The sequence below is a fragment of the Rhinatrema bivittatum genome, chromosome 2 (genome assembly GCF_901001135.1).
Source record: "Rhinatrema bivittatum chromosome 2, aRhiBiv1.1, whole genome shotgun sequence".
Classification (NCBI taxonomy): Eukaryota; Metazoa; Chordata; class Amphibia; order Gymnophiona; family Rhinatrematidae; genus Rhinatrema; species Rhinatrema bivittatum.
Window position 1 is genome coordinate 391597622 of NC_042616.1, and position 26926 is coordinate 391624547.

At 41.8% G+C, this 26926-nt stretch overlaps 1 protein-coding gene across 1 annotated transcript in view; it reads right to left on the minus strand.

Annotated features, from left to right (window-relative positions):
• The window catches only part of SEMA5A (semaphorin 5A), a 1250864-nt gene that overhangs the window by 1077225 nt on the left and 146713 nt on the right, over window positions 1-26926 (minus strand). Inside the window, 1 exon segment of the mRNA XM_029590025.1 lies at window positions 17518-17571. The gene's annotated coding sequence lies outside the window, so the exon portion shown is untranslated.

Here is a 26926-nt window from a genome sequence, read left to right on the forward strand (position 1 = left end):
TGGGCTGCGGGCATAGTTCCGGTCCAGGGGCATGGCCGCAGCCTCCAGACCAGCCCCCGGACCGGAACATGTCGCGCCGGCAGCCGGCCGAAGTGCGCAAGTTATGCCTGTTTTGGGCAGGCGTAACTTGTAAAATAAATGTAGGGGGGAATTAGTTAGGGCTGGGGGTGGGTTAGATAGGGGAAGGGAGGGGAAGGTGGGGGGGCTGGAAGGAAAGTTCCCTCTGAGGCTGCTCCGATTTCCCTCCGTTCCCTCCGTTCCCTCCGAGGCTGCTCCGATTTCGGAGCAGCCTCGGAGGGAACGGAGGATGTCTGCGCGGCTCGGGGCACGCAGGCTGCCGATTTTGCACAGCCTTGCGTGCGCCGACCCTGTATTTTATAACATGCGCGCGGCAGCGTGCACATGTTATAAAATCGGGAGTAGATTTGTTCGCGCCGGGTTGCGCGAACAAATCTACTCTCGCACGCACCTTTTAAAATCTACCCCTTACAGAATATAGCCACTGCTATTAATTGCATCAGTAGCATGGGATCTTCTTGGTGTTTGGGTACTTGCCAGGTTCTTATGGCCTGGTTTGGCCTCTGTTGGAAACAGGATGCTGGGCTTGATGGACCCTTGGTCTGACCCAACATGGAAATTTCTTATGTTCTTAAGAACCAGGCCTTATTTTGAAGAAATAACCCAAGCTGGATGAAGAAACAGTTGTTCTCCCTGAACTTACTTGGAATTTGCAAATAAACTTTAGATTAAAAATAGTGCCTATTTGCACTGTTTTGTACCGAAGGCTTTTAGTGTAGGTGAACGAGAGACATTAAGGAAACCGTGTATCCTTTGACCCAGGAATAACAAGTCCTTTTTTACAAACTAATAGTTTTGTATTCAGTTTCACTCTGGTTCAAAAAGAAAAGAGACCAAGTGTCATGACTATCCCAGTCATGCCCCCCACTCTCCATCCCTCTACCCTCTCTTCTCTCCCCTGGTGGTTCTCCATCCCCATACACACAACCTCCCTGCAAATCATCCTCCCAGGCCAGATGTGCACAGCAAGCTTCTGCCTCATTGGAGAGTGGAATCTACCTATGCGACCACTTCTACTATCACTCAGTACTCAACATGGAGTACACTGCTCTGGGCAGGATCTGGCACAAGCTTTGTGCCCTGGGCAACTGGACAGAGCCCAGCTCACCCTGCATTCATGACACCCCTGGAAAGCAATAAAGTGGGTCTCGATTATAAATTTCTCTGGCTCTTCTTGCACCAGATTGAAAGTCCCAAAGGTAACGCATTCAGTGTTATTGAAGCCTGCACCCTAATAGAGTGTTTAGGAGCTGTAAGATGTAGGGGGGTCATTTAGATGTGCCTTAGATGTCAGGGGCATCACTTCTTTGAGGTCTCTGAGACTTTCTAACAAGTAATGCATGAAGAGATCTTCGAATGGGATATCAGTCTGAGAAACTTAATAATTCACTTTTACAAGAGAGTAAAATTCTCTGTCTTGTTTTCTTTATAATTTACTCTGTATTTATTGCTTTATTGGCTCTTTTACTCCATTTGTTGTTTCTTTTAGTCTAATTTTTCTCAATTTTTTTTATTTTTCCTTTCCTTCCCTCCTGCAACCTCTTTCTCCTTGTCCATTCTCTTCCTCTACTTTCTTCCTACCCTCTCTCGGCTCTGCCTCTCCTTCCCTTCCCCAATCTTAATTCCTCAAAGCCGCCTCCCAATTCCATTAACCACATGGCAACCCAGCAGGGCCCACAATTGGCTGTAGGCGGTACTTGTCCTCATCCAGAAGTTCAGCGGGGGATGGGGGGGGGGGCCATACTAGCATGTTCTCTTCCTCCAGCCGCGCATGACAAGCCACACTGCACCAGCATCCCCTGACACCCCATGCCATGCCACACTGGCATCTTCTCTGCCCCTAATGGCATCTGCTCTTCCCACTGCAGCACATGCCATGCTATACCAACATTTCCTCTTCCCCTGGTGAGCTGGGGCACTGCATCTTCCTCAGTTTAGCCAGGCTGCACTGGCATAATGCTTCTCGATGTTAGCCAATAGGGGACATGTCAGGGAAGGTGCCGGCAATGGAATTGTAGTTGCCCAGGCTTTTAATTGTCCAGAAGTTTTCCACTACTGCAGATACGGTACATCCATCAGCGCTCTGGCTTACTGAGGGCACACCTGGGGGCTGCTCTAGCAGGCCTCAGTTCCCTCATTGGCTCCACACAAAAGTAGAGCACCACCAGAAAGAAAAATGTTTTATTAGCACATGGTAGACCCAGATCAAAAACTGACCACAAAACATCTTTTAATTCAAAATTTGTGGCATTTGTTGGTGTATAGGCTATATTTAAGCACTCTGCAACTGAAGGCAGCATTTCAGTTTTGCTAGTACTTTGAATTAGCTAGTCTGAGAGGCCCCTTTTCATGCAATGCCAGGCACCTATTTCCTGACACAAACGTATTTATGAAGCAGAGGAAATCTATGAATTCTGCTTGGCAGGAAACAGCACACCATCAGTAGTGATGTCATGCCATTCACAATTGAAAAGTCCCAAGTGACAACAGGAAATAAGTGGAGCATTGTACTGTAATGTGCTTACAGTGGCCAGACTACCTCCTGATACCTAAATTATCACAGCAAGCTGCAAAGTTCAGTGGGTTTAGCACAACAGAATCTTGGGACACTGCAATGGAATGCACATAGTATTCAAAAGTTCACCACGTGCATACAGATTGTAACTTAGTAGATGACGGCAAAACAAGATTAACCAGCCCATCTAGTTTGCCCAGTGATTTATTTCCACACTGCTAATGGTATTTGCCAGCTGCCAGCCACAGAATGTGACCGCTTGTAAGATATCACGCCTTATCCAGGGCAGGTTTTGCTATTTTCCTCTTCTGAACCTCACCATACTGGGTAGATGGGCATTTAGGATTCTCTCTTTCATTCAAACCCAGCACCCCTCCCTTCCCATGATTAACCACAATAGCATAACTATGTCCTTTTTTTTCTACTAGTTATGCTTTATTCTATCCACTCTACCATTGTTCCTGATCTGGCTACCACCTACTAATTATTTCACTACTGGATATCATCAGCCCAAGGTTCCTTTCCCGCTCAGAGGACATCAGTATCTGACTTCCATCATGTATTGCTCCCTTTGGGGTCAATTTTAAGACCTGCGCACGCATGTGCAGGCGGCCCGTGACTAGCGTGCAGGGGTGGGGGGATTTTACAATACAATGCGTAGTGATGCTAGTAAGGTTTCCCCTACTCCAATTAAGGGAACTTCCCTATACCCCTATCTATCCTTCCTACCTTTTCCCCTCTCCTCCCCGACCCCTACATCCTACCTAACTCTTAGGGTTTTTTAACCTTGCTGCTCCTTTGGAGCAGCAGTAGATTCCGCATGCTGGTCGACTGACAGAATGCTCTTCCCTGGGACAGCGGCTAATGGCGCTGTCCTGGCCCACCCCCTGCCCCACCCCTCCCCGCCCAGACCATGCCCCTCCCAGCCAGCCCCTTTGGAGAGGCCCGGCAGTTCGGCTCGTAACAGGGTTTACGCGCATGGCTGGGCCCTTCCAAAAAATGCGTGCAGCATGCACAAGGCCCGGCCACACATGTAATCCTCATTTTTATACGCATGGCCCTTCTAAAATTGGGCCCCTTGATTTCTATATCCAAGATGCACAACTCTGCATTTTTTTTTTAACTGTCAAGTAGTTGACCACTCCCCAATCTTTCTTAGGTTGCATCTTATTCTGCCTACTCCCTCAGATGTGGGAACACTCTATTACAGATCTTAGTGTCATTCACAAAGAGACTAACCTTTCTTCCTAACTTCTCTCACAAAGATACTGAATAGAACCAGGCCCAAGACCAATCCCAGATGCTGTAAAAGTTGAAAAAAAAATGTTGGGACAGACTTTGAACTTGGTGCCTTATCCTTTAGCCCACAGGTGGACACTGTGGAGTGTAGGTGCCATAACTTAAATAATTCGTATATGGAGCCTACTGGCAGAGGGAGGAATCCCATTCCTCAGGGACGGGATTGGTCTTCAGGGCTTCTTAAGAGGTACTGGTAACCAGGTAGTTGTTCTTAGCAACATGAGGGCTGGAAGTCATGTGGGAGGATATAGATCAAAAGACCTCTAAGACTCTGGAGGTACATACATGCTTTATGTAGGTTCTGAAGATAAAGAGAGCACTTGAATGGACAGAGAAACCTGTTGAGTATGAATAAAGCTCTGCGCTTAAGATGATGCGTATTCTCTTCAAGCACACGTCACCTTTCTCTATTCAGAATGAACACCATTAACTGCCATGCTGCCACCTATCCCTCAGCCAGTTTCTAATCCAGTCTGCCACCTTAAGTCTCACTCCTAGACTTTTCAGTTTATTTATGAACCTCCTATGTGGGATGATATCAAAAGCTTTGAAGAATGGATAGAAAGGTTATGATTAGTAGAAAAGAATATATACATGAGAATGTATGTTGGATGGATTTCCCTTTTGGCTAGTGTGTGACAGCTCTGGATACTAAAGAGTACATGGTTAGCTTCTGTCAGTGTTTGGCTTTTGTTTGGTTATCACTGCTTGGGAATATATGAATGAGGATTCAAGCAATCATGAGAGGTGTACTAGATGGCTAGATGCAAGAGTTACTTGCCACTATTGCACTTTATTGGACAATTTTCAACAGGATTTACATGAATAAATCCCAATTTATGCTTGTAAATCATCTTTTGAAAATCAACCAGGGGCTTAAACAGGGAAAAGTACATGCAATCCTTTCCCCTCACTAACAGAAGGTGCTCTAGGGGCAGGGGTAAACAGTTATGTGCATATTTTCAATTTTTGAAACTATGCACATAAATGTCCATGCAGAAAGTTACACCTGCTTATGAGCAGGTGTAACTTCCTGCACATATGTCCACTGCATCTTCTGACAAAACTCAGGAATTTTCAAAGATGACTTATGTGCATATATCTGCTACAAAAATTATGGCTACACAGGCTGGAAAATGTCTATGTGTTTATTAGTTCATTACTGATGCTGACAGGCATTTACATAATCCCATCTTTATAATTTATTTATTCTAAAATAAATTCAATTAATATTAATAGTCTATACCACCCTATTAAAAAGAAAATGATTTAAATTATATGTGAAAAAGGACCAACTGAAATTTGATGTTCTTATAGGAGACTCATCTTTCTTCCACTGAAAATATGAAACGCAAAAAAAAGGCTGGATACAAGATTGTGTATTTTCTCCAGCCATAGGGAAAAAGAATGGGGTGGCCATAGCTCAAGCATCCAATCGAGAAGGGTAAAAGTCATTTTGGAAAGAGAAAGTCACAAATTAGTTTTCATTAATATATGTTTATTTTTTTTCCATAATTTAACCACTTTTCTCATGAGAGTCCATAGCAATGTACAAGATTAAAACATAAATATGAAACACATAATCAAACAATAAACAATACAATCATAGTAGAAAAACATAATATACATTATTACATAAAATTAAACTCACTAAAATATTAAAACATAAAAATGAACTGCATATCATATATTATAAACACAATAAAAATATATTAACCCAAATTTATGCATAATAGGTTCAATGGAGAGACATACATTCCTACAATTACCTAAATTTTATTGGTTTGTTATTATTATTGGTTGTTATATTATTTGATCAACTTATCGTCTATCAGCAAAAGGAAAACATATACATATACCTATATCATTCCCTTTATTCCTAATGCCCTTTCTCTTCTGTAAGATGCTGCAAATGGATAAAAACCCAGAAAATATCCAATCCGTATTCAAAGACCACTGGTAAAGAATACACACTGCCTTTGTCCCAGTGCAGACAATTTGAAAATTACCCACCTTAGATCACAATTTGCTCATAAACTTTGATGATTATATCAAGAATTTCTTTTGGTTAGGAAGGCTTGGAGTTAATTTTCTGAGATATTAATCATACCAATAAAAAAACCTGAAGACCTGTATCATTAATTAATGTAGATTGTAAAATGTATGCAGACATTTTAACACTAAGGTTAAATACTATTGTTATTTAGTTCACATTGATCAAACTGTATTTTTAAAGGACAGATATTCTTCAGACAACACAATATGATTTAGTCTTCCTGAATCAGTTCTGGTCTTTTCTTTGAATGCCAAAAAAGCCTTTCATGGGATTGAATGGGAGAATTAATTCTGTTTGAAATGGTTTGGGTTTTGAGATACATATGTGATTATTAAAATTCTTTATAACATTTCTTCTGCATGCATTGCTTATTAATGAATAACTAAATTTTTAAAAATTAAATTTAAAATGTGTCAATCACTTTTTCAGAGACAACCTGTCCAATGTGGGGAATGGGATCTGGAGCTGGGGTGGCAGAATTCTATTCCCCCTCCCCCAGCGACATCATCTGGAGCAGCTAAAAAAATTCCCTTTAAAGGGCCCCTAGAGATGGGCCCTCCTATTGGCAGGCCTAATACCAAAGCATTGCGCCAAAGTGGGTGTCCCTGTGTTTGCCCTTTCGTAAACAACTTCATGCACAACTCACACCAAAAAAACAGAAGGTAACACTAACCAGTGGGAAATTGTTTAAACGTCCTGTGAAGGAGTATACAGGAAACTCCCTCAACCCACCTTAAGGGACCAGCCACAGATATCTAGCCCGGTCCTCCTTAAGGATCAGCCCTGCAAGGGATTCTGGAAGCAGGGAGGATCCCCTCAGCCTAACATAAGAAGGCAGGTCCCAGAAGGATTAGACTTGCTCAAGGAAGTGGCAGCAACCCAGTTTAGGTGAAACTGAAGGCGTGCTATGTGTAATGTCTGAGTGCTATCAATTCTGCAAAGTGATTTTCATTTGTTTCCTGTTTTGTTGTCTCACTGTAAATAAATGTGTACCTAAGGAAACAGCCAGAGTCTGCCTCCTTATTCCTTTTGGCTGTTTCCTAAGCTGTGACTGGCCACGTTACCACATATGGTGGTAAGGGTGGCATCTCCTTGCCTAAGTGGGAAGCACGGGCAGAAGCCCACAGCTGCAGCAGAAGCAAAAATTTTAAAAACCCTGCAGAATCTTTTTTTTCCCCCATTTTTCCTGGGGGTCTCACGGTTTCACCTGCCTAGCCTAGTTACAACAGGCTAAGGAGGCTAGCCTGACCTATACTGTCAGGGCTCAAGCAGTAAATAAAGGCTGGAAAGGCCAGCAGGTTATTTTGTTTTGAATTTCCTTCTCATACCTCTGGAGAAATACACAATTTGGAGGTTGCTTGGAAAGCATGGAAGATAGAGCAAATGAAGGTCCAATGAAACAAACCGGAAGGTGGTCCTACGTAGCCAAGGCAAAAAACACAAAAGGGACTACCTTACACCGTGGAAAAACTTTTTATTAGAATTGCCCGACTCAAAGCTCAAGCTGAGTTTCGCCAAAAGGCTGCATCAGGGGCTAAAACAATCAAGAACAATAAATATTACCACAACCATACTATATAATAAAAATTATTAAACAATCTGCTAAAAGATAGGTAATTGCTTATCTCTATATCCCTCTGCCAATATAGTCTACAATCATAACATACATGTGTAACATACATATTTAAATCATTAATATGCAACGTAACCCATTCACTCTATTTAAAACTAATAATTTTTTCTAAAAAAAACTGAAATCATTACCTTTGTGCTGTAACCGTACACTCACAGCTACATATATCAGTATATCAATCTGAACATTAGCCGTTGCAGTAAAGCTAAATAAAAAATAAAGCTATTTATAAAAATGATCATTAGAAAACACAAAATACTAAAAATTGACAATAAAATGAAAAGAAGTCACATATACAATAATATATCAATAAATAGTATTAAAATGAACTTTATGTATATTGAATCTCGCATAAGGGCTATAAATAATATTCATTTAAAAGAAAAAGGACATGATAAACACATCTAAAACTGAAAGTTATGAAAACAGCAAACAAATTGTTAATGTGGAATCAATATTAATTCACTCATAAGTTATTTTATCGAAATAATAACATCATAGCCTTATACAAATACATAAAAACTCATAAAATGTATATATTAAAATTGCAGACATAGATGGCCATAAATCTAAATAATTAAAATTAGACAACCAATAGGCAATATTATATCCACAAAAGTGATTCAGTACTCATGACATATTGCTTATAGTGAGTAGTGATCCAACTAATTCACACTAAACAAATTTTAGCGCTAAAAATTTTTTTTTAAAAAGACATTTTATACCTACTGGGACTTAACATAAAACATAAATAAAAATCATTCTTAAACTATTCCTTTAATGATTACTAGGTTATTTAAAAATATATAAACTGATACTCAACAAACTACTCTATGGAGAGATAAAGAAATAACTTCAAATTATTGATACAAAAGAAATCTTAGGGCTACCTACTTTACCTTATCGATCAATGGAACATCTCGCAAAAAATGGCACTACAACTAAGAAGAGTCCCCCGCTATGTTGTCATTTATATAGTGATCTTCAGAAACAAACCGCGCCAAAAAACTATGACATCATTTCCTGCAAAATGTGTCAATCATGTCAGTAAAAACAATATAAGGACAGAATAACGTAACAAAAAATGATTAAAAAAAATGAGATATGGAGATAAGGAAACAAAATTCCAAACTAAAGCAAATATATGTTACTCAAAAGCATAAATATTTGCACCGCACCAAAAGGCATTACGTCATTTCCGCAGAAAACCCCATTCATTTACTGCATGGTTTTTTATTTAAAAAGGCTGACACTTAAACGGAGGAAAGGAAACTATGTAACATATAACTAAATGCATTTATGTCATGATCGCTACAGAGTAGCGCTTTAAATCAGTGCTATATCTATATCAAACCAGAATCACTAAAAAGGCTGACACTTAGACGGAGGAAAGGAGACTATGTAACATATAACTAAATGCATTTATGTCATGATCGCTACAGAGTAGCGCTTTAAATCAGTGCTGTATCTATATCAAACCAGAATCACTATGTAACGTTCAGAACACCGGAGGACAAGCATCTAAAATGGATCAATTATAAATTTTAAAAAAACTAAAAAAACTTTAAAAAAAAATTTTAAAAAACTAAAAAAACACTCTATAAACCCAAATTGACCAGCAGCAGGTACTGTGAGAACAAGTTATGCAGCAAAACATAGTGCTTATACAGGAAGCACAAGCCGTACAGACCACTATGACGAGTGCACATCCCTTGAAACCAATCGTAGTTAAGATGGCCCCAGGAGAGGACCCTGATTGTTTCCTGAGGAAATTTGAATGGACTGCTCGTTTGGCAGGATGGTCAGAAGACAGATGGCCTACCTATCTGGGAAGCCTCCTTATAGGAAGCAGTCAAAACAGCCATCCTAAAGAGAGTGGGACTCACCCCAGAAGCCTACAGACAGCAGTTTCGGCAAGGAGTTTTTCGGACAGAGGAAAACCCGCAGAACCTTTTCCACTGACTTAAGGATGTGGCTTGAAAGTGACTGCGCCCAAAAGATTATATCAGGGTGGAGGTAGCAAACACAGTTTTGATGGATCAGTTCCTAGATGGCCTAGAATGCCCCATGCGCCAGTGGGTGTGCCAACACAAGAACCTTATGCTAGAAATGGCATTAGAGATGGCAGAGACCTATTACCAACCTCAATCCATCCCTGAATCGCCATTTCTCAGGGGAGACCTCCTGACCTCTGTAGAGGACACCAGAGTCCTAAGGACAGGAGACCCCTGACAGCAAGGGGTGCCAGTCAGCCTGGACTTTTAATCTCAACCACAAATACCTGCAGGACCACCATGTTTTAGCTACGATAAGAAGGGACACTTTGACAAGTCTGTCTCTGCAGGGAAGATGAAACAATGGACTTAAAAGCTGTGGCCTCACACTTTTGTAATTTCATGGATGTCCCTAGCTAGGGAGTCTCTACTTTTGTGATTGCAGTTGAACTAGGTAGCATTCCAACCCAGACATCTGGGAGTGTGAAAATGCTCGTCCGAAGAAAGTTAGTAAAGTCAGTCTAGATTGACTACGATAGCATAGTGACACTGGCATGCATCCACAGGGACCAACTGCAGTGTCCAACAAGCCAGATACAACTGAAGACTCCGGTCAGCCAAGAGAAAATAGAGGTGGGAGCTCTTCCTTGGCTACCCTACCTTGTGGTGATATGGCAGGACTGTCCAAAATGTGAAAGCTTGTGGAACCAGCTCAGAACTAGTTTGACCAGCCACAACAATGAAGAATTGGAGTTTCCAAAACTCTTTACCTATCTATAGCATAAAGTCCTGGAGACAACACCAAAAGGATAAATAGTTAAGCTGCAAATTTAGAGGCAAAAGTTGGAGTCAGAGGAAGAGCACCAACCCACCCAGGATGTCATATCTAGCCTCTTTGAGTGGGAATATGGGAGTAACTCAGGGAGCTTCAGGTGGGCTCAAGGGGAGGATGAGTCCTTTAAGTGGGCCCAGGAGCATATACTGAGAGTGGACAGGATATTGGATAAGGTTGTCTACTATATAATACAGACTGCTTAATACAATGTGTTGCTGACTTATGCAGTATCCTCTCCCTCAGCTGTATCATATTGTCTAATGTTTATAAAGTGCTGCTGATCTAAGGATATTACAAATAAATGTTTTGGGATTTTTGAAAGTATTTCCTACCTTCCTTATTGGATTCAGCTTGGGAATTTGAATGAAGAAGTGTCTTTGAATTTGACTACTACACCTCTCTACTCTCTGCATCTTCTAAAATTATCAGCCATATTAACAAGTATGGAGGGACCAATAATGGAGCAGTCCCTCCATAATTGCATGATCTTCTTGTTTAAATTGAGACGTGAAACGTGTCAATGATCTCTACTGTTTCCCCTCTAACAACAGTAATGCACCATAATTCTCTGATTAAAGATGTGATTTTATACTGTTCATCTATAATGAATTCAGAGATCTCAAGTCCTTCCTTATTGGAGACAATGAACGGATTCCTAAAACTGCCTGATTATAAAGTAAGATAGAGACATAGCAAATGACAGCAGACAGAGACCCATAAGGTCCATCCAGTCTGCCCAGCAAGTTGCTTGGATGGAGGAGTAGCCGCCTAGTGGTTAGAGCAGTGGGCTATGAATCAGGAGACCAGCATTCAAGTCCTGCTGTTGTTCCTTGTGATCTTGGGCAAGTCATTTTATTCTCCATTGCCTCAGGTACAAACCTAGATTATAAACCCTTTGGGAATAGGGAAATACCTCCAGCACCTGAATATAATCTGCTTTGAAGTACTGAGTGAAAAGTGGAATATCAATAAAAAAAAACCTGCTGCTCCAGCAGGTTACACCTCCCTCCCCTGTGCCTCCTTTTAAGGGTAGCAAGTTGGGAATGAATCTAAGCTTTTTCCCCTTAATGCACTTTGTGTCAAGGAGAGAGATGGTTGAATAATTTAGGTTTAAATGGAAACCAGATGGTATCAGACACATTGGAGTATATGTTGAACAAGATATGGAGGATGTTACTTCACCTAATACAAACCAAATTATTGCATCAGTACAAGATTCTGTGTTTAATCAGTTGCCATTATATCTGATGTGGGGAGATCAAGTTGAGAAGATGATTAAGATGATGATTGCTTCCAGAATTTTATATTCTATTACTATTAGTATGCTGCCTGTTCCATGTCTTCTGTCACCCAATTCTTATGGAAAAAGAAAATCCATGTATTTCTCTTAAAAGATGAAAAGTATGCAAAGAATTTGGTGGGGTTAGTTTCCCAGACTTTAAAATATACCACTTTGCATACCTTCTTAGACAAAGTACTTTCTGGATATATTCTGTTATATTCGTTGTATTTTTTTAAAACTACAAGCCACTTTGTGTCCCCCCTTTTTTTTTAGGATGGCAGGAAAGCAGTATAAAATCCAAAATAGAAGTAGAAATAATACTCCCTATTGCCTCATGGTTGAAAACATTATCTTGGCACCTTTATTAATAAAAAAAACTTATCAGGTATGAGCTGCCAAAATGGCTTAAGCAGAATGAATAATTATCCACTGCACAATGGGCTTTGCATGAGTTAGATGAAGTGGTAGATTCTAAATTATATTCTTTGATCCACCATGGTTTAATATGCTGTTTAAAATTAACAGGTCTTGTATTAATTGGATTCCTAGGCAGAAGAACAGTATAGTGATGTTAACTGATGTTTGAAAAGATGATAGTAAATTAATATCTGTTTTTGAGCTAAGAGAAAAATATTAACTGCATTGGCCACAATATTTGGCCTAGCTTCAAATTAAGCATTCAATAAAAAATTGGAATATGGATTTTTCTAAGTTATTCCCTGAGGTAAACTTGTTCACTGTATTATTAGCATAAAATATTGGTATTCAATTCAAAAAGGCATGGGATAAACACTGTGGATCTCTGAAGGCTAGAGGTTGGAAATGAAGAAAAGGGTGCACGGAGGGAGGTAATCTGTATGAAGTGGCAGTTAATACCCTTACAGAAGATATGGGGATTACTACCCTTAATCAATTATCTTTTATGCTTTAGATGCAACTACAACATCGCTCTCCGCTTCGGCAGGGGGACGGGGGGGAGGGACGGGAACCGGATTCAGATAACAGTTAATGCTGGGCCTCGACTTTTACAGTCCGGGTATACTTATATGCAGACATTAGGGAAAAAGCACAGGACTGCTTCTATGGCCAAGTCACAAAGCAAAGCACATTCAAGCAGCAGTAATTTTGTTATGGGATTGATGGTTGCTTGGTTCTGTTTGTAAATACTGCTATCCTTAACATTAGGCTTGGCGGTAACCTACACGGAGCGGCAGTTACTACTATAAGAAGCTTGCTGGGCAGACTGGATGGACCATTTAGTCTTTTTCTGCCGTCATTACCATGGTACTATGTGATTGTACATCTAGATTTAACATAATGGTAAGGATTAGAGATGTGAATCGTGTGCCCGATCGTTTTAACGATCAGGTTCGGATGGAGGGAGAAAAAAATCGGATTGTTAGAGATGTGAATTGGAATCGGTTCCAATTCCAATTCACATCGTTAATTTTTTAGTGAGGCCTGAGCAGATAAAAAAAAAACCACCCCGACCCTTTATAAATGACCCCTTTGCTCTCCCACCCTCCTGAACCCCCCCCAAAATGTTAAATTACCTGGTGGTCCAGTGGGGGGGGGGGGGTCCCGGCGTGATCTCCCGCTCTCGGGCCATCGGCGCCATTTTGGCTACCACTGCCAGTATGGCGCCAATCGCCTTTGCCCTCACTTTGTCACAGGGAGCGACGGTCGCTCCCTGTGACATAGTGAGGGCAAAGGCGATTGGCGCCATTTTGAAACCAGTCCAGCACGGCACCGAGGGTATGATTGAAGGGATGGCTCCCGGACCCCCCGCTAGACCACCAGGTACATGTAAAGGTTTTTTTTTGGGGGGGGGTCGGGAGGGTGGGAGAAGCAAAGGGGTAATTTGTAAAAGGTCGGGATGGTTTTGTTTTTTTTTTATCGGGCCATCGGCGCCATTTTTATCAGTGGTAGCCAAAATGGCGCTGATGGCCCAAGAGCGGGGGATCGCGCTGGGACCCCCCCCCCCCCCACTGGACCACCAGGTAATTTAACATTTTGGGGGGGTTCTGGAGGGTGGGGGAGGGTAAAGGATTGGTTTTAAAGGGTCAGGGTGGGTTTAGGGGTTGTTTTGGTGTGCCGGTTTTCCTGCCCTCCCCCCAAATAATTCCCGTACTCGATTTAACGATTTTTCACGATAAATCGAGGGAATTCCTATTGTATCAAGTCCCTTACCGATTAATGACAATTTTAAAATTATCGGACGATAATTTAAATCGTTAAAAAATGATTCACATCCCTAGTAAGGATCAAGATTAAAGATGGACATGAAAGAATGGGAAAAAGTTAGCAGCATATGTTACATATTTCTTTGGAACCTGATCAATTTCTGTTTTACATTGTGCACAGAGTTATTTGTACACCTTCTAGGTTCCATCATTTTAAAGCAGTAAATACCAACAAGTGTTGATTTGATTTTTAAAGTCTACTGTTTTTCAGATTATTGTTGGTAATTGGAAGGATAATATAATGATTAATGATACTTTCTGGTGGCATATAGTTTGCATTAATTACAAATTAAAACAACAATCGCTGAGAAAACTACTAAATTACATTTGTTTCAGAAAGCATGGATTCCATTAGAAACATATCTTTTATGGTTGTTCTTCTCATTTATAATTTATATGTGTTTTATGATGCATGATTGTATTTTCATTTCCATTCTTGTTACTGTAATATTAGAATTTCTTTTGCTTTATTATGTAAAAACTTATAAATAAAAACTTTGGGACTAAAATACGTTTTCCAGAATTCCAAATGCACCATATCCATTGTCTTCCCCTAATCTAATTCTCTGATTACGAGATCAGCTGTCTCATATCCTGTAACCTGATATTTCATTATACTTTTCTGCTCAAAAGTCTCCATTAATTTTCCCTTCATTCGAGTCAGACTAACCAGTCTGTAGTTTCCATCCTCTTCCATATTACCACTTTTACAAAGTGGGACAAAAATCCACTCTTCTCCAGTCCCTCCCCTGAAACCACATCTGGATCCAAGGATATATTCAACAGGTACTTCGAGCAGTCCACCAGAGCGACTCTAGTAGGATCCTGTCCTAGGATGTATCCCGTCTGACCTTATGGCTTTATTCACTATTAGTTTTTCTTGCATTCTTTTCCATAAAAGGTGTGGCTTCTACCCCCCACTATTGTATGTGCACCTGCCAACAATCAATAGTCCTTCCTCAATCCCTTTCCAAAGTGTATGTGTTTTTCCTTATGACCTTCAACACATTTCTACTTTTCTCCTCTTAGTCTTACAATCCCATCTCTGCCCTTTCTCCTTTCAATGCTTTGGATATGCTCCATTATAGCCTTATATTGTTTCTCTTGTCTACTCCTGTTACTCAAGAGTAACCTTAACATTGTGATTTCTTTAACACTGTTTGTTGGGGGTGATAGCCTAAAACAATTGGCTTCTATTCACTATCCCTCTCCTCTAGCTTATACACTTGTCAAAACTGGTGATAGACTTTTATTGTTCCATGTATAGCCCAAGCCACCAATAAATCTAAAAGCCTCTTCTTTACACTGAGCTTTGAGCCACATACTGAAGTTGATGATACAACGTAGCTTTTCCTCTCCCTTACGATAGGCAAGTAACACTTACAAAAATGCTGTGGCCTTTGTTAGGTGCCTAAGCCCTTTCCCTAAATTCCTGAGCTTCCCCCCTCTGTACTACACTGACTCTGTTTCTAACCAGGTGTTTGTTCCCCAAGTGGACTACCATCCCTTCTTTTTCATTTATAATACTAATGAGCGCAGCATAGCACAGCAGTGAAGCAATTTACTTAGGGCCTGATTTACTATGCGTTTTCTCCAAAGAAACAGGGAGGGTCAAATTCAAAAGCATATCCGCGTGAAAAAGCTTGCTTTACCTTGCGGAAATGACCGGTTATAAAACTGTCTGCCCAACGTGGCAACTCTTCCGCATGTTATGTCGTGGATGTGCGCAATTTAATCAGACTGAGCAGAGGCATTCCTGGGGGCTGGCAATGGGGAAAGGTTCGGATTTGCAGGAGTAACTGCCTGCCAGTAATACGGTGTGATCATTTCCAAAACGAAGAGAGACACGTGTAAGCTCGCTGTGAAAAATCGGCGTAACTTTTAACCTATGCGCCGTTTGGTGTAAATTATGCACGCATGTGCAGACTTTCTTATGTGGGCTGTTAAAAAAAAACAAAAAACCCCGGCACGAGAGAAAAGCTTTGGCAAATTACCCTTAGGTTCTTAACTTTGGGCATGGCTGACTAAGAGGAATGTTTTTAAAACAAATAGACTTTAAACCTAAATAACTCCTCAGGAATTAACTGTCAACTGAATTTTCTAAAAAAAAAAGTTTAAAAAGTCTGGTAATGCTGCAGCTTTAAACCTGGCTTCTACTACCCTTCAGAAACCTTAGGACACTTACAATATGCTGCACCTGGTTTCAACTGCTTAGGAAATCACAGAAAATTCAGCTTTGAATAGAGTTCGGGGAAGAAGAGGTGAGATAAATACAAACTTCAACAAGAAGACATGGGGAAGGGAGCGAGAAGTGGGAAACATGGTGGCCTATTTAAGAGATAAAAGCTCAACCTGGGGCCTGAGGTTAAGGAATGCCGGCATGTCCTGAGGTCTCATATTATCTGACAGGGACAGCTCTAATAGCTCTTAGCAAACTGGTACTAATTAATTTACTGCTCTGTTGTCTTTGAGCCAGGGGTTTCAATTAACCTCCATTTGGAAGGTGTAAAACTTCAAAAGAAAAGCAGGCGTGCGTGTGTGTGTGTGTGTGTGTGTGTGTGTGTGTGTGTGTGTGTTTGTATACAGTAACAGACTTCCCAAAAGGTATTCCTAAATTTTCCTTGAAACATCTGTGAACTTATTGCTATGCAGAGCTTATGTTGTCCATGAAATATGAAACAGCAAAATTTTAATATTTGACAAAAGATCCTGTTAAGAAGTAACAACAAAGCCAAGATTTCTTATGCGTTAATACAAAGTTGCTCGTATATCTTCACAGATCTAAAAAACCAATACTGTATGTAACAAAAATGTACTCAGAAAAATAAAATCAACAGATTAGTCCAGTAAAAAAAAAAGTAGTGCTTAAAACTTATTAAACAGTTAAAGTTTGGTCATAATTTCACTGAAAAAGCTGTTTTTAGTGTGAGACTGGACAACAAATAATTTTTAGACATTTGCTGGGATTTTCTGACAACATTTTTGGGGGGCGGAAGAGAAAGATATATTTCCTTTAAGATAATAAATCAATTTGTCTTTGAAAGCTCAGAAATATGTATGAACTGGGGAATGGTGATGCACATTGTATATAGCACAGAGTTCTGAAACAATCCATGAATACTGCCCAATGAATAAAATTGCTATATGCCTAAAATAAAATGTATGTCATTTTTTTCACTTTCTCCCACTTTATTCAATTTCACAGAGAATTTGCTTAACTACTGAACCTCTAAGACCTGTATTAACCATTAATGGTATAACTGTATTAATAATATATCTATGCTACCAAATGATAGCACTAAATAATATAATAATAATATACCATCGGGGGTTATGTTCACTGGTTCTCATATTACAGATTTCCCACAGAATCCAGCACAGTTGCCTTGTCAGTCATCAGACATTGTTAAAGCAGTCGTGCTGAATGTTGCCAATCCACATGTTTTGTTAATGGAGCATACTGACCATGCAGGATTTTCTGTGTAACTTTTATAATCTCAATTTAAAAAAATTAATTTGATGCAATCCAAAAGCTTCCTAAAACCATAAAACAAGAATTAGGGAGAAAGGTATTTCACTTACCGAAAAAGGTTGTTCATAGTTGCAAAGTCATCAAAATTCTTTTGGGACAGCCGTCTGAAAAAGAACAAAAGAAAAAAACATGATCATTCACTTTGGGTTAATGTTTCGAAGCTAACTTTTCACATAGGGCAGGCAGTAATGCGGACAGATGGTATGAGTCAGAGTTTGTGGATATTCTGTCTCCTGAAAGTAGGCGTGTACTTTCACAAAATACATTCTTTTAGCCACATTAAAAAGAGGATCTCCATGAGGGCATTTCAGAGGCATGGTTGGAAACTGCACACGTACACTGAAGATTCAAAAATGTATTTGCCTGGTAGTAGGAATGCCACGAGCGTGGCCTATGTTTATTCCAAGGATGGCATCCTGTGTATTATTTCAGGAGTTGGGGGAGGAGGAACAAGGGGGATGGGCATTCTCCTGGCAACACTTGTTATAACACATGAGTAAAGAAAATGCACACTGAATTACAGCACACGTTTTTTAATCCTGTCTTATTACATTATGCCCAATGTAAGTGTGGCCTTCAGCTTTTCTTACTGGGGTGGGTGCATCTATTTTACCCTCTTATTTTCCTGCATAATTCTGGAGCTTCAATTTGGTTACAGGGTTCATATTCTAGGATGGCAGGAGAGGCGTTTCACTGATACAGAGGAAGAGAGGGGAAAAAGGAGGAAATGAGATCTAGGTGGAAAAAAAAGGAAGATAAAGAATGCATTGTTCTCAAGTATGAAAGCTAAACCCACTCCTTCAGCAAGGGCCCAGTGAGAATGAAACATTCTAGATACCCCCTTATCTACCTAGATAAGTGAGCAAATAACTATCAAGTCTGAAAGGCCCGCCTCGCACTTCAGTTGTACATAAAAATAGAATAGAAGTTGGGCCCAGATCTTCTTTCTCCTCACAGAGGTTACTCCATACAGCTTTCCGTTGCCAGAGCCTGAGACCTGCACAGCTTCAAGCAACAGAATATGCATTCCCAATATGATGGAAGTAAAGCAACGCATTACTGTAGTACCATTCAAAAAAAGCAGGCCCATTTAGACACTAGCACCATGCCTGAATGCATTCTATTTCAGGAATGATCCGAGTTAAACTGAAAAGCAACCTTTCCACATTTAGCCTCTGCTGACTTTCAGACATCTTTCTAAAACAGGGAAAGACCAAGATAAACTTAGCTTTTGTGCACAGTATATATATATAAAGCACTTCATAAATAATGGTGAATGACGGAGATATGTATTTAGAAGTTTAGGGAAACTGGCAGAGCAGTACTTATTGACTGCATCTAGAATGGCAGCAAAAGGTATACAAATCTATCCAACAGGATAACAAAACCTCTTATGATAGTTCCCCCTCCCCAAAATATTTGCAATATATATATATATATTTTTACCTTTTTCCTCTTTTGAGCATTTGTCTGTATGGTACTGGATAACCATCACCAGGTGGAGGGGTGCTACCTCCAAGGTGCACCCTCAACATTGCTCTGTGGCTGCCTGGTAGGAGATGCAGAAGTGGTGGCATCTCGACCTCTCTAGGTCTGAGTGTACCACCTCCAACCACAATGTGCCCAGCTATGAATGTCTCAATAGACAAAGACTCGGAAACTTGGCCACAGTCTTAGCCCCCATTTTGCCTTTTTGAGCATTATTTCTCCCTCACTTCAGTCTGAGTCTTGCCACCCTACTGGCATCACAATGCCACGACAACTAAAGCGGTTAATTGCCATTCTCCTAATGCATATCACAGCTTGGGTGGAGGGGAAATGTTTTTGCTCATGTAAAACACGACTTGCCATCACAATACTGGAGATTTCTGAAAAATGAAAATGAAAAAAAATGAAAAGGGGAGTCTATAGTCAACAGTTTCCAAGGACAGCAAAGCTGAATGCAGGGGTGGATTGGCCTATCGAGGGATCGGGCTTCCCCCGGTGGGCCAGTCGCTCCCATTACGTGATTTTTTTTTTTTTAAACTTTCCGGCCAAAGACAAGAAGAGGGTCTGCTGGCGCTGTGGCCCGAAGAGAAATCTGCGGGCAGGGCCGGTGGAAGCACTATTATTTATTTATTTTATTTATTTTTATTTTTTCTATACAGACATTCCTGTAAAAATATACAAATCATATCGGTTTACAATGAAACTTCAGCATTCGCTCAGGGGTGGTAACAAGGAACATTGGTGCCAGTTAACAGTGGAAACAGGTCAAAAACTTGTCTTAACATATCATAAAAATAATATAACTCATCTTACCATGTCATAAAATAAAATCCTCTCAAATCATCTCGGAAACAGAAGAGATGGTAGCTAGAGCAAACAGAAGAACTGAGAAGTGGACTAAGGTGTCCAGCTGGAATGTTCGCTTGGGAGAGAGAGGTTAAAGGCGAAGGGAGATTAGGTGTCCTGAAAGGCTTGGCTAAATAGCCATGTTTTCAGTCTCTTTTTGAAGACAGAAGGGCAAGATTCTCATCTGAGGTCAGGGGGTAACGCATTCCATTTATGTGGTCCAGCTGTCGATATGGTGTGTTTTCTAAGTGATGTATTGGCTTGGGGAGCATACAAGGTGTCTTTGTAGGCACTCCTGATTGGTCTAGACGAGGTATGTGGTTTTAGTTGAGTGGATATGTGGAGGGCGGTGAGGTTGTGTATAGCTTTATGGATAATCGTGAGTACCTTGAAGAGGATCCTGAATTTGATGGGGAGCCAATGTAGGTTCTGAAGAGTAGGGGTGATGTGTTCCCTTTTTTGGTATTGGTAAGTAGCCTGGCTGCGGAGTTCTGAACCATCTGAAGGGGTTTTAGGGATTTGGCTGGGAGACCGAGTAGAAGGGAATTGCAATAGTCCAGTTTCGAAAATATGACTGATTGAAGTACCAGTCTGAAATCTTGGAAGTGAAGGAGTGGTTTTAGGTTTCTGAGGACTTGGAGTTTGAAGAAGCACTCCTTAGTGGTTGTGTTCACGAACTTCTTGAGCTTAAGCTGGTTATCCAGAGTGACTCCTAAGTCTCTGACAAAAGGGGAGTGTTTAAAAGTTGAATTGGCAGGTTGTGAGGCGGACGGTAAAGTAGTGTGGGTGGGGAGGTTGTCTTGAGAGATGATAAGAATCTCCGTCTTGTTGGTGTTCAAAACCAGGTTGAGAGTGGAGAGCAAGTGGTTAATTGGGCCACCGCGAGCAGTGGTATCCCGAGGGGAGCCAATGCCCCCGGGAGCAGGGAGGCTCATGCGGCGCTGCAACAGGCAGATCGGCAGGGCCGTGGTGAGGCTCACGTCACCACGGCCCGAAGAAAAAGATTGCGTTTAAACACGCTGATGCTCCTCCTCCTTCCTGCCTGTGCAGCCCCGGAAATAAACGTTGCCGGAGCCGCGAGGGCAGGAAGGAGGAGGAGCATCAGCGAGTGCAGAAGAGGAGCAGCGCTTACGGGCTGTCGCGAATCCCAAGTTGCAGCGGCCCGAGAAGAGCAAGAGGCCCGGTAGCAGGGCCGCCGCGGCCCGAGAAGATCAGGGCCGCTGCAGAGCCCATCCTGCGGCGACCCGCGAAGAAGAGGTCCAGAGGTGAGAGAGAGGCTGAGGGTCTGTAGAGATTGTGTGAGTGTGCATGTATGAGATGAGTTGAGAGATTGTGTGTGAGAGTGAGGACCTGAATGTTTGCTTGAACAAGACAGCATGTGGGAGTGAGAGAGAGCCTGTGTGTGTGAGAGTCAGACAGCATGTGCCAGTGAGAGACTGTGTGTATGAATGATTTTATATGAGAGAGCATGTGACAGTGAGAGCCTGTGTGTGTGAGAGAGAGAGAGAAATGCATGTGAGAATGAGACCCTGACTGTGTGTTTGAGGGAAGAAGATAGAGAGAAAAGAAACAGAAAAAAAAGACAATATAAAAGGAATTGGCAAAAAAAATAAGAAAGGGAAGGTGGAAAAAAAAAAAGCCTGTGACCAACCAATTAGAAAACTAAGATCAGACAGCAAAGGCAAAAAAAAAAATAAAAAATTACTTTTTAGTGATTGGCACATGTAATCTTTGGGAATGTGCAAGAGTAGCACTTTCTCTATATGGATCTCACAATGTACGAGATCAGCACGGAGAAAGTGGAAGCCCACGGGGCCTGCACAGAGGAGGCAGCAGAATGGGCTTCAGTGTCAGTAGCAGCAATCGGCACCTCCCCAATAGCCACGCGGCAGCAGTGACAGTGGCAGCAGAGGAATGAGAGAGGTTCTGAGATTGCTGGCAAAAGAGAGGAGGGGGGGGGGGGTGTCTGCCTTTAGTGTGTGCATGTGTATGAATGGGACTCTGCCTGGGGGTGTATGTGTGTGAATGCATGGGTGCCTGCCTGGGGGTCTGTGTGTGTGAGAATGAATATGTGCATGCCTGGGGGATGGGGAGGGAGTGGTGTGAAAATGAATGGGAGCCTGCCTGGGGGTTCAGTGTGTGTGTGTGAGAATGACTGGGAGCTTGCCTGGGTGTGTGTGTTTGTGTGTATGTGAGGGAGCCAGTGAGTGTGAGAAAATCCAAGGGAGCAAGAGTGTGTGTGTGGGGGGTGTGTGTGGAGGGGGAGAGAGTGTCTTAGAGCCTGAGATTTTGTCAGTGTCAGTGAGAGCGAGAGGTTATGGTGGGTATAAGAGTATGAATGTGTATGTATGTGACAGTGTATGTGTGAGAGAGAATGGACAAGTAAGTTTGTGTGTGAGAGAGAGAGGATAACCTCCTAATCCTTGACAATATCAGGGTGACCGGAAATCAAGAGCTCCCACAGAAGGGGACAGCAGGGGCTTTTTAAAATCCTTATTAGTTATAATTATTGAATATTATTTGATGTCTGCTCTTTTTGAAATATTTTATTGGTGTTATATACACATTTTTGAAAATTTCCCTGAGTTAAATTACTGGAGGTTCTATTCATCATTAGTTTTGAAATATATATTTTCCTTTTGTGAATTTTTATAGTTCTTGATTTTATTGTTTGATGTTTTATGAGGAATGATGGTATTTTCTGTTTTTCCATTGCTGCATTACATACAATCTAACTTCTTGTGATTTCCAGTTCAGTTTGACTGTGCATTTCTGTGTATATTTTATGGTCCCTTTATTCTGTATTTGGTGACTCACCAAATTGTATGTGTAATTGGGTACCCATGGGCCAGTATGGAGAAAAATCCCCCGGGCCACTATTTTCCCACAATCCGCCCCTGGCTGAATGCCATCAAAGCTTCTATAATCTATGAGTTCTGACCTCTTTATTGTCAAGCTCATCTTCCAGCTTGCGACCACATCCAGATGTAAGCTTCCGTTCTACTACATCACAAAAGAAGAGTGGAGGTCAAGTGTTCTGACACGTCACTAACGTCAGGGATGCACTGAAAGCTGAACTCTTATAAACAGAATATAGGAATGAACTATACATTTTTCTATACCAGTTTTCCCAGACTCATACAGTGCAATCAGTATGCCTAAGCTTTTTCTTTTTTTTCTGAGCTCTTAAGATTTCCATATCTCAGTTGTCAGTTTAGTGCGACTATTATCTGACTTGCTGAAGGATTTCAACTTAACGGACCAAGATGAAAAGTTTCCAGATGGTGTATTACCAGTAAAATATAGCCCTCCACCTTCTCAGGGGAGCGCAAGTTCAGTGAATGGCCTGGTGCACATGGAAAGAACCTCTAGTTCTTTTCCCAGCAGCGTTCCTGCCCTTGCTGAGTCCACACGCATTCTTCTAATAGCTTCCCAACGAGGTCAGCTCCAAGGGTTAGAAGGCAGTATGCCACCTCAAATCCTATATGAAATGCATTTAAAAACATATTTTCACCTGACCGCAGTGAATTAGTGCTATGCCCCCTCAGGGAGACTTTTAAACGTGTCAGTTTATTGAGTAAGCTAAGTAGAAAGCTACATTAAATTAATAAGAAACAAAGGGCCCGATATTGCAAGCGTGATCAGCGCTATTTAGCAGGATAAGTGGGGCTTCTGCAGGTAAGTAGCTGCCACTGAATATGTGCCTGCGTTCAGTGGCCGCCACTTATCCGTATAAGTCCCTTGTACACACAAAACGTAGGAGTGTACTGCGCGGATCGGGGGCAGAACAATTTAGCTGTATAACTTATAAGGCTAACTACCGATATACTGAGTTAGTCGCACAAGTATACGTGAAAGTTTAGATGCCCCATAAAGCAAGACTAAATTTAACCAGGTAGACTTATCTGGCTAAGTGATTATATTCAGCGGCTTCACTGTGCTGCTGAATATACATTGTAACTTAGCTGCTCAATTTATAACCGACTAACAGGCCAATTCAGTAAAAGTCACGGGAGAGCAGGCGAGCGCCCGCTCTTCCGGTGCGCACACAGGCCACTCTCCTGTGCGCGCGATTCAGTATTTAAATGAGGGCCCGAGGTAAAAAGAGGCGCTAAGGTTGCTAGCTTGTCCCTAGTGCCTCTTTTTTGACAGGAGCGGCGGCTGTCAGTGGGTTTGACAGCCGACGCTCAATTTTGCCGGCATCGGTTCTCAAACCCGCTGACAGCCACAGGTTCGGAAACCGGACGCCAGCAAAATTGAGCATCTGGTTTTCAACCCGTGAGCCGCGGGCCAATTTAAAATTTTTTTTTTTAAATTATTTCTAACTTTTGAGACCTCCAACTTAATATCGCCATGATATTAAGTTGGAGGGTGTACAGTTTTTACTGCTTTTCTGTGCACTTTCCCAGTGCCGAGTGAAATTAATGCCTACCTTTGGGTAGGCGCTAATTTCTGAAAGTAAAATGTGTGGCTTGGCTGCACATTTTACTTACTGAATCGCACGGGAATAACTAATAGGGCCATCAACATGCATTTGCATGTTGCGGGCGAAATTAGTTTTGGGGGACTTGGACGCACGTTTTCGACCCCTTACTGAATAAGGGGTAAAGCTAGCGTGTCCAAAAGCATGTCGAAAACACGCGCCTAAACGCGGGTTAACAGTGCGCTTAAGGGCTAGCGTGCACTGTACTGTATCGACCTGTAAGTCACTTTCTTGGCCAGTTTTGAATATGTAACCCTGAGTGCCTAAGTAGTTAGAAATACATTTAGAGAAAAAAAATGAGTAGGCTCCTTTAATAAATTTTCTAACCAACGTCTTGAATTTAAATCTTATACTATGTAGCTTACTGTGGTTTGGCCTCAGTTTTCACTTGAAGGGTGGGAGGAATAGTGAAGGGTTTCCATTCTGCCGGGGTACTCAGCAAGATAGTTTGCTTCAGGCTGAGGAAATCCTGGCTGCAGTGAGAGGGGAAGAAGGGAGGCGCCATTTGCAACCTCTTTCCTCTTTCTCATTCTTCGCAGAATGATGAATCCTGCGAAAACGGGGGCGGGGGGGTGAAGGCAGGCCTGCGAAAGCCCGCAGCCTTTGCACCCCGGCGGTGTGCCAGCTGCCGGCTTTTGCACCGAATAACGCCACCGTGAAAGGTGGTGCTATTCGGCGCGCTACTGCCGATGATAACGTTAGTAACATTATCGCCAGCAGCGAAGACACTGCCGTCTCCGCCCCCTCCCACCCCAACTCCTCCCCTCCCCCTAATTTGCATTATATTGCATGCGAAAAGGCCCTTTTCGCATGCGATATGGCCTTATCCCGTGCGTTAGGGCCCTAACGCACGCGATAAAGCTTTATAAAATAACCCCCTAAGTGACTTAGAGCTCATTCTCTCAGTAGAGTCTAAAGATGCCAGAAGGGAACGGAGAATGGGAATTCTTTGAAAAATTCTTTGTCCATAGTCTGCTCCCTTGTTTCTCTTCAAGTCAGTTTAAGGAGTTTGATGAAGGAACCAAACCGTAACCTGCGCTATGGTAGCCAAAGGTAGCTTGGCAGGCCAAGCTTAGCATGCTCCAGACAAATGCTGATTCAGTTCCTACGCAGCAGAATGTGATTTTCTTCAGAGATGGTTGTAACAAATCAGCTCTTAAGCTACACATTTTTCCCTCACTGAGCTTTGCTATCCTTATTCTTAAGAGAGTTCTCCACTCTGGTAAATTCTAATCTGCTGACTGGGCAAACTAATTCATCAGTACCGGAATACTTGAATCTAATTCATCAGTGCCAGAATCTTATAATAAAAGAGATTATAGTAATTGGGAGGAAGCAGATTTGTCTGGGGTGGTTGGAGGGGGGGAGGGGAGGTGCACCACTGGAGTCCAAGAGGGCTGCAAACTGTCCTGGGTCACCAAGTTATGCAAAGGAACCCATTTCTTACAACACATTTAGCTCAGACTCAGAGTGGTTATCCTAAAAACCAGGTTGCCTGCAGACCTCAAGAATTGGAGCTGTGCACCCCTATCTAGTGGTTAGAAAAGTATACTGGGGATTTGTACGATGGTAGAATCTTCTGCCTAACTTGAGTAATCTTGGGCATAATTTATGTTTATTAAACTGTAATAGCTGGTAATAATATTGGACTAAGAAAAATTTCCAGCAGAAAGATGTTTGGCAGTATTGGTCAACAAAAATAATTGCACCCTATGCTTAAAAAATGCAGCCCAGAGATCTTGAGTATCTATGGAAAAGAAAAAAAATGACTTTTATAGAGATACTTAGGCTACCTGACAGAGTCATACCTGACAGAATCATGTAATACATTATCTGCTTTATTGGATCCATATTATCCCTTTACTGATATGTGAAGTCACTTGGGCCTGGATTTATCAAAATGCGGTAAGTACCGCATACGATAGCAAAAGGGGTGTGTTTTATGCTAATATAGCATTTATTGCAATTTGCGCTAATTACCTGGGTGAAGAGCTAAGTTAGTGCAAATTGTGATACCATTTTCAGATTCTGCGATAAGGGCCAACCTGTTGTATTTCCTGCATTCAACCACTGGGGGACCATTGAGAGAGAGAGAGAGAGAGAGAGAGAGAGAGAGAGAGACTGGCCATAATGTCATGGCCCATGTATCCCTATGGTAGGCCCACCTAGTAAATAGAGGTGGGGATTAGGTAAGAGTGTAGGGGGTTAGAGGCCACTTTGACATTCTACGTGACACCTACGAACAGAACAGTGGTCTCTTGTGAAGATTTGATGGCCTTTGGAGTGAGGAAGCTCACTCCAAGATGAGATTTGGGCAAGGTTCTCTCATCCTAGCTTGATGTTACCCAGGTAGAGAGTCCATCAAGCTAGGTGGAGAGAACCTTGCCCAAATCTCATCTTGGAGTGAGTTTCCTCACTCCGAAAGCCATCAAATCTTCACAAGAGACCACTGTTCTGTTCGTAGGTGTCACGTAGAATGTCAAAGTGGCCCCTAACCCCCTACACTCTTACCTAATCCCCACCTCGATTTACTAGGTGGGCCTACCATAGGGATACAAATACCTACCTATGGGCCATGACATTATGGCCAGTCTCTCTTTCTCTCTCTCAATTCAACTGAAATAGGCCTTCCGGGAGACATT